This window comes from Calonectris borealis, chromosome 14 (assembly GCF_964195595.1).
Source record: "Calonectris borealis chromosome 14, bCalBor7.hap1.2, whole genome shotgun sequence".
NCBI lineage: Eukaryota > Metazoa > Chordata > Aves > Procellariiformes > Procellariidae > Calonectris > Calonectris borealis.
Genome location: NC_134325.1, coordinates 17407167 through 17416520, shown reverse-complemented (window position 1 = coordinate 17416520; position 9354 = coordinate 17407167).

Genomic DNA, 9354 nt, shown 5'->3' with positions numbered 1-9354 from the left:
CAGACTAAGTATATACTGTATGTATACAGGAGTCTGCATCTGGCTGGAGAAGAAAGTGCTAGTTCCATTCAGGTTTATATTTATTATAAATAAATTATTTTTGGAGAAGCATGAAAAATATTTTTATCTATTCTATCTATCTATTCATCCTAACATAAGCGACGTGTAAGGAGTACTCTAAGCAGTGTCCAACTAATGTCGCCCTTTAAAACTGATTCACTTAAAAGGCTATCAACTTGCTTATCTTCAGATAGGGTGATGCCTGAGTCACATTTTGTGTTGTATGCATGGCAGTGCTGTTTAAATTTATTTCTTCCAGAAAGCCAAAAAAAAATCAATATATAGTTTGCTTTGAAGGTTTTGTGGGTATGTATACTAGATTAATTTTTGCCCTCATATTTCATATTTATTGATACTATGCTGTCAGTATCACCTATCAAGTTTCGAGAGTGTCTGTAGTATGTTGGGAATTTCAAATATAGAAATGCCAATATTTGTAAAATGGTACTTATTCAACTTAGGTCATAACTAATGGGAAAATACGGCAAAAGCTTCTGGTAATTACTTGGAGCCGTAATGAAGTAGTTTGGTTAGATTATTGTAGGAAGAAAAGTAACAAATGCCTATTTGAGCAAGGCACAACAGGCTGAGCAAGTTACAGATTGCCATAGATCTACCTAAGGAAAAAAAAATTGCAATCTTCTAGTGTATATAACCATTATAGATTGCCAGTATTCAATCTACATATGGAGGGGAGTGGGGAGAGGGGAACTTCCAACGCCTATCAGGAGGGAGGATGCCTTCCCACATTTAAAATCCCTGTCACTAGATGGCATTGCGATACGATAGCATTTCTGAGATCAGGGCTCCACCTTTCAGCATAAGGACTGTCAATCATTTATAACTCTTGATGCAAAGCTACAGTTTGGCTTATTCCCATCCAGCCTGCAAGAATGCTGACACAATTCAAAGGTGGACTATAGCATACATAATGCATTGAGGCTTTAAACATGTTCATAAATATGTAAAGTCCTGTTCTAAAATCTATATCTCTGAGCAACTCGGTGACTGTGCTTAGGATATAATGACATGTGATTGCTCAGTTCGTTTTATTCAGAAAATATGAATGACGACAGCACTACATGCTGTTGCCTCATAGTGGCAGCCACAAAATATTTTCCGCTCTAAATTATCAGTCAAAGTTCTGATCATGTGCTAACTTTAACCTAGAGCTGCAACTGCGTTATTTGGTTATGTTAAATAATACACTATCTTCATTGAAGGTTAAAAGTGATGTGCGGTTGAAAATAAAACTGTAACAGCGTATTCTTCTGCTTCAATTCGTACAGGGAAAAAAAGCCTAAATGTGTGTGTCATCAAAAGGGAAAAAAAGCTCTTTTTTTATTTTTAGATTATAGATATGGATCTACTTTATGGCAACTGGACAGGTTACCGTACTATTTTTTTTTAATTATGCTATTCAGACCTTTTTTTAATCTTTTCCCTTAATTATGTAACAAATTTGCAATTCAAGGTGATTTTAAATATATATTTCATCATCTTAACGTAGTATAAATCAAAAACAAAAAAAAATTTAGTAAGTATATGTTGCAACAGCCATGTCTCTATAAAGTATTGTAGAACGATCAGAGAATGATTACAAGAATAAACCATAGGAAAGCTCTTCTGAATAGAGGAAGTGAAAACTGGAAACAGATTAGTTCAGAAGGGAAAAATATAAAAGGGGAAAAAAATCCACCATGCTTTTGCAAAAATCGAAACTAACAAATGAAGTATCTTCTGTGTAATTACAGCATGGAGTTGTAGCTACTGGAAATTAAGAATTTTACTTTTTAATTATAAGTATTTATCTGGACAATCCAGATAAATATGGTTTATAATCCCGGTTATGAACTAGTAATAAAAGTTGCAAGAGTTACTAAGCTTAGTCAAGTTAAAGGTTTTGACAAAGAGTTTAAACAAATTTTTTTGTCAGTTCAAGAGAATTACAGAAGAGTTGATTAATTCATAGTTGGCTACTACAGGAATCAACTTCTGAAGCCTTTTTCGTTTAAGCAGGATATTGAACTAAGTAGACCTCTGATTTGATTCAGGTCGGTAATTTCTAGATTAAAAAATAAATAAATGCAGCATTGTACAAAACTCAAGTCAAGCTACAATTGCAGATCTTATATGTATTAATGGAAAATTGAGCAGTCATTTTAATCGCTGCCCTGCTTTTCTTTTTAATGCCTTACAGATATATGTCTCTTGAAATATGAAAGCTTAAGTTAGCAGCTGAACAAAAGTTGTCAATTATGACTATAAAAATGTTTAGTGCTCTTTTTTATTGGGAGTCAGGAGCGCTTGAGGAAATGCGTAAGGCAGGCGCAGCGGCTAGGAAGAAGGGAGTTGTTCTGTTTTTTCTGCTTCTGTTACAGTAGAGCGAGATAACTACTTTCAGGACAACCAACTGAGAGTTTTCCTTACACTAGCACTCTTAAACTTGCCTTTTGCTTTATCAGCCATCGACTATCGAGTCTCTGTGGTGCAATTGGTTAGCACATTTGGCTGTTAACCAAAAGCTTGGTGGTTGAAGCCCACACAGTGGACAGGTTCTCCCCTTTCCTCTGCCCATGGCAGCGGGGTTGGAACTAGATGATTGTTAAGGTCCCTTTCAACCCAAACCATTCTATGATTCTATAAATTCAAAGAGACTGACTACATGAAATGAATTCATGCTACTGTGATTACAATGAATGTAAAACTCTAGGATATAGTTTTGACATTGATATGAACTAAAATTTGACTGCTGAATTTAATCTGATGCCATATGGTAACATTATTAATACAAATTTCTCTAATATGAAAAGGGCTTCAATTCTTTGACTATTGAAATACTGAAAGAATCAAATCAAAATAATTTATTCTTCCACGATTCGTCTTAAGCTTTGTACTTAGGTTAGCTAATTTTTCTGTTAACAATCTCCCTTTGGAAGGTGGTGTTTTAAGGTCAAGAAGTCCAAAATATTTACAGCCTGTTTATGTGAATATATAATAAGTACATTGATTAAGCTTGAATCTGTCCTTTGACTACAGGCAAACTTCGTATGCCAGGAAGCAGGACAGAAACAATCCAGGAGGACAACGAAATAGTTTTGCACACTAGGTAAGTACTGGAATAGAGAATAACTAATTCATTTGACACGGTTACGATTTTCTTGGTGAGATACGCTTCACACTGCAGTAGTACTTGCCCCAATTCAGTAGTGTCTATAACCATGTTCATCTCTCTTCATTGAAAAAGAAAGCTTACTATAAATTTCAATGTACTTAGAATCAGGCCCTTAAAGAGGTGACCCAAGGACCTATTAAGCAGTTTGTTAATTCAAGTCAGAGTTTATCACTTTATTATGTGTGTAGAATTAACCACTCTCTTGAGAGAGAGACCTCTCTGCCGACAGAAAAAATGTACCGGTGGAGGGGAACACATTTAACTGTTCACCATCTGCAGTGGGCAGTGCTACAAGACTGATCACTTGTGAGGAAAAATGGGATATCATTGCCAGAATTTCAGTTGTGCTGAAAAATGAATATATCAAGCAAATGGCTACCATAAACTCCCAAAATACCTTGAAATGTGCCTATTCTTTTTTCTTAAGGTGGTAGTAAGTAACCACCTCAGCGTCTGGAAAGTATGTTTTATTGTAATGTTTGGCTTTCCAGCTGGCATGTTGTAGTTAGTATTGAGTTAGTGATTTTTCTCTATAACACTGCAGGTCACATATCAAAGAGCCCTTCCCCCTGTAAGTCAAATATAAGCAAGGCTTTGATGCAGTCATTGAGTGTACCAGGCAGTCCTGAGCCCAGGTATGGGAGGCAGCTGTGGTGGCTAAGGAGAAGTGGTTCACAACTGTGGTTTATTAGGTGGAGATGGAGAGAAAGAGAAAGGAAATGGATGCTCTAGCATTGAGAACAATTATCAGATGTTGAAATGTCGCTTCTTTCTGACATATTTAATTTCCTAATGTTTTCTTTATAAAATTACAGTATTGGAGTAATGCCTCCTCTTGTGATTTCTTGAAGTATACTTACATTTGCTTATGAAAGAAGCTTTTCTAAGCGTTTCTCTGTATGTATTAGCCTGAAGGTTTTGTAGGTTTTAGTGTATAAAATCCCAGCTGACAAAAAAGACACGTCGGGGGTAGGAAGACACCAAAACAGAGAAGGCAAACTTGAGTAACTCCTGCACAATTGTAGCTGAAACGTTCATACTACCATAAACTAACTAGTGAAAATCTCAGCTCCTCCCAGTGAAGAGGGATGTTTCTTCTTTGCCCTTTTTCCTCTGGCCAAAACAAGTGTCAGCTTTCTAATGTATGACACACGCTTGCTGCTACCTCCTCTGGATGAGAAGAAAGCAACAAAATGAGTATGTGGAATGCACCTAAAAAGAAGACAGCTCATGGCAATCCAGCAAAATCAAGCGTGAGCGTGGGATAAATTAATTTTGATGATGTTAACATTCAAAATATTGCAGCTGAAATGCAGAGTTCAATGCAAATTGCCAGGAGCAGTACATCGATGTCCTGCAATTCCTGGTTAAAACTCTGCCTTCCAGGTTGTATCATACATGCTATGAAGATGGTACTTGGCTTGCTGTTTATTGCACTGATTTCACTTATGTTTTAAGATAAGACCAGTAAATACTTTGTTTTTTCTCCCAGACAGAGTTGCTTCTGTTTAGCATAGCTCTCTTCTTTTAGTTGTTTAGCTTTGTCAGTGCTTCCAGCAGAGCTGGGTAGCCTGAGAGGCTGGCATTTCAAAACATTTATGTATTTCTATCCCCTAAAGTTAAACTGATGTGACAGAATAAATTCTGTCTTCAGTTATACTATGCAGTTCCTTATTTTGGATTAGCAAAGTTTTTCTGACCAACTACAATGAACTACGTGTCTTCTATTGTTTAATATCATCTGTCGTGTAACTTCAGTGGAATTTCACAAGGCTGAATTGACTGATTGCTCCTATACTGGTTTGATGCTTTTTTTAGCTAGTGAGGTAAATGAAGTGGTTCATTGTGGTGATGTGATAAAGTCCTACAATTCAAACATAAACCACAGCTATAGGAAATGCAGACTATGCACACACTCTAAACGTTTCTCCTATTTTTTTAAGATCCAGTATGGTCAGCTACAAGGAAGGGAGGCTGCTCTAAAGTAACACTTTTGAGTTCTCAGATAACTGTTCTGTCCTCACGTCAGCTGTTTTGTGGTTGAAAATAAAAAAATTTTTAAAAAACGAGTACCTAAAAGATCATGTTTCTCATGCAATTTACAATCTTGAGAATTTAAAAATGAAGAGGAACAAAGAAGTGTATTCCAGCATCTGTTCTAGTTGTGCTGTTTAGCATCATGTGGACATCAGCCTGATCATCAGTTCTGGGATGATCCGAGTCTCTTTAGGCAACGTTGTCTCTATTTGTTATCAGAGGAGAGCATAGGAAAGAAATTGCTTTGTCCCACTGAGTTCTCTTACTTTCTAGTTGAAAACACGCATCAGATCAGGACTTTCCTAACCATAAAAAATATCAGTTCTCCTAGATGATGGTTTTATTAGTTAAAACTCAGACAGCACTATCATACGTGCTTAGCTTTGTTTATGAAACAGTGGGAAAGCTGTACGCACAAGCCAGTAGTCAATACATCTAGTTTTCTTGAGTGCTTTTACTATTTGTGTGTCTTTTCCTCACTTGTTGAGAGCCACTGAGTATGTCCTGTTTTTCACTGCCTTATAGATAACAGCTTAATCAAAATCAGTATTTTTGTTTGGTGCTCTTGTTTACATTAGATGAAGAGAGAGTTACATACTAAACATTTTGAGAATAAAATAACAGCATTTCAATTTCATGTATAAGCATCTCCAAACTGTACTTTTCTTGGGGGTATGGCATCCTGGTTTTTGTCTAAGTTTAGAAATCTTCCCTGAAAAAAAATTTGGCTCTGAATCATACGCACAGGCAATCTGTACATTCCCACGTAGCTGGTAGTTCAGTTTGAGTGGCAATGCAGAACCCTTGGCCAATGTTCGTGGACTTCTTTTTCCTCTGAGAACTTGCAAACTGGAGTACATCAGTTGTCTCATACCTCAGTGCCTCTCTACCACCTCTGGCTGTGAGTGGCTATGCGCTTTTATGGAGCCACAGTTATTCCTGTGATGTTATTCCTGTGGCTCCATAAAAACTCCTTGTACAGCAGAATTGGAAGATGATTTTTTTTTTTTTTGAGAAACGATACTATAAGGTAATAGCTTCTAGAAGTAAACTGAAAGCTATCTATGCCCTCTAATTTTTTCATCAGAAAAGGTACGCTTCTGTGCAAAATCTTATTACTTCGTAAAACAGCATCAAAAGTGAAAAGGGAAAATGTAAAATGCATAATATGATGTTTTGCCATAATAAAAAAGCATAGGCGTAGTCACTTGAAAAAGACTGTTTAGGAGGGAGAATGATTGTTTTAGCACTTTTGAAGACAATGCACTTAATCCAAGTCTTTTAGTCTCTTAAGGATTGTGAACGAGTAGAAGTTGTTCTTACTCATGCAAACACTTAAGTACTTCGAGCAAATTTACTCGACAAGTATAAATAAATGAGATGTGTTAACAGTGTAGCATTAATAGCACAGCAAAGTGCAGAAAAAAACTTATAAAAGTGTTCAGTTTTGCCTCAATTTATTGTCCACAAATAGTTCAGCAAAGCCTTCATCTAAGCTTAGTTTGTCACTATACTGTGAAATAATAGTGGCTGATTATTTAAAAAAAAAAAAAATTAGTAACCACTGTATGTCCCAAAAACCACAAATACAATAAAGATAGTATGTAGTTTAAAATGGAAATTTGCCCATCTGTTCTTTGAGGACCAAATCTTGCCTTCTGCTTCCGCAATATGAAATATGGCTTCTTTTGTAAAGCCAGCTGTAGAAGTAGTAGAAGGAAAGCCTTAATTTTTCCTACTTCTGGAAAGGTGGTTGTTGTTTTTTTTAAATAAAAAAAGATGCTAGAGGTGAGATCCGCAGGTAACAAAGATTAAAAGAGACCAAGCTGAAAATTGCCTGCATACTACTGTAATTACTGCTACCAACTGTCATACTGTCATAAAATATCATATAATCAAGTGATTTAAGGTTTGTGAAGTCTCAGATAATGCAGAAAAATCTCTGTCAAACTAACTTCTATTTTAACAAATCCTAACTTCTCGCCAAACTCTCAAACTGGAAAACGCTAACTCCCTTTCTTCTTCATTTTTATTTTTGCGTTTCTGCATTTTTGGGATCCCAAATCTTTTTGTGGTATCTTAGAATTAACACAAGATTGTTTCTTCCTAAGCTTCCCCAACATGATTTCTGTATTCAAATCATATAAAACATTTTGTGATATTGAACCAAATTAAAGCTCTCAATATTTTATTAACTGGAGCTGCTTTAATATCTATTTATGCAGCAGTTCTGCATATGGAAGGAAAATCTGTATTAATCTGTCAACTGGAATTTGATTTTGCATTCATTCTGCAACATCTTGATTGCTAGCCAGACTTTCAAACTATCAGTAAACACATTTGTTCTTCCACAGTAATGTTGGGAAAGCAAACTGTAGTTTATTTAGAATAAAGCAATTTTTCCTAATATACTGTGAGCAGCCTCCAGTAGCCATGTTCAGAATTAATTTTTTCTGGACTCATTCCAAATATTCTTGTGAAGGAACTCTTTTATATTTGTTTGCATCAGGTTTCTATAATTCACCCATTTTTCAGTATTTGCCCACAGTATTTGCAGCCGCTTCCTAAAGGTACTAGCTTTAAGTGAAAAGTTCATAACATTTGCAGTTTCTGTTGATTTAAACAACAACAAATAACAGTATTTCTTTGGTGATTTGAACATGTTCCATGGCAGATAATTTTTTAAATCCTTTTTTTTCACACCGTAAAATTAGCAAGAATTTAGAAATAAAAAGACTTAAAAATCGTCTAGCCAACTTTTCTTTGATAGGGGAAAAAATGCTTACTTTTGTTCCTTCAGTCAACTTAGGGGCCTAAACGACGCAATTTGGGATATTCCAGCCCTAAATGTGCAGCATGAATAGGAGGTGCTCAGCTTGACCTTTGCAGGGTCATGGAAGGAGACTTAGAGCAGTGCAGGCATGGGTGCATGACCCACAAGAGCCAGCACAGCGCAGGCCAGAGAAATAATCTTGTAATACTTCATAAAAAAAGCTTGATGGGGAATAGTTTACCATATTGATTTAGCATGTTCATGAACATCAGGATTCCTGGAACATGGTTTTCTCAGCCTTCTTTTCAGAAGTTATTGTGGATCCCAATGTAGCTGTCTGTTTCCTTCCAGACAATAAATGAAGAGGAGAGGGGAACTGAAAAAAAAAAGGAGGGCAGAAGGACAAAGCCTGAGACAGGAAGATCAGACAGTAAAAAGATCAGGAAAAGCAAACAAAAACCAAGTATGTAAGAGGAGTGCTCTGAGCAATGTTTACCTATCTCATAAACAGCTTACTAACATATTTAAAATGATTGAAAATCTCAGCTGAACTTTATAAAGTACGAGGTGTTATCAGCATTCATAAAAAAACCAAAGCAGCTTTCATGACTGTAAAGCATTTTGATAGCCACTCTATCTGTAAGGTACCAGCACTCTTCACTTTACAGTATTCTGGTGACATTTGTGAGTCCCTGTTAGTGTTTTCAGCATGAGATCTGACAGGCCTAAGGGCTGTAAGATGGTGAAGAGTTTCTTTTTATTTCTTGCAACAACCAAACAAAAAAAAGCATTTGAATTTTTTTGCTGAAAGTTTCCATCTTCTCATTGAGACTTGCACGCCTCAGAGAAACTTTGGTAGCTGGCAAACTTACTAACAGGATATGAACTTCGTAAAGAACTTGAAGAACCATCCCTTCTCCAAGGCAGCAACACTGAGCTGTAAATACACGTGATGTGCCAGGGCAGGCTTCCTCTTACCTGCGCGCAGCCCCCCAAACATCTTCAGATCTCCATCGGTTGACGCTGCGTTGAGCAGAAGATTTTCCGTGGGTCGAGGAGGCAGACGAGGAAGGAAGGAACAAGGGCATCTTCCAGGTGGTGCCAGCCCACGGTGTTAACCAACAAGCATTTTCAGTTCTCTCAAGATTGCTGATAACAGCTTCTTTTGGCCACTTGCTGTGTACTGGGGTTTTCTTTTGACTGAAATGGTAGATACTGCCCTAATGATAAATGAGAGTCTTGCTATACAAAAGAGAATTATACAAAAGAGAAAATACTTTTTTCCCCCTTAAAAATAGTTGCAGGAAAC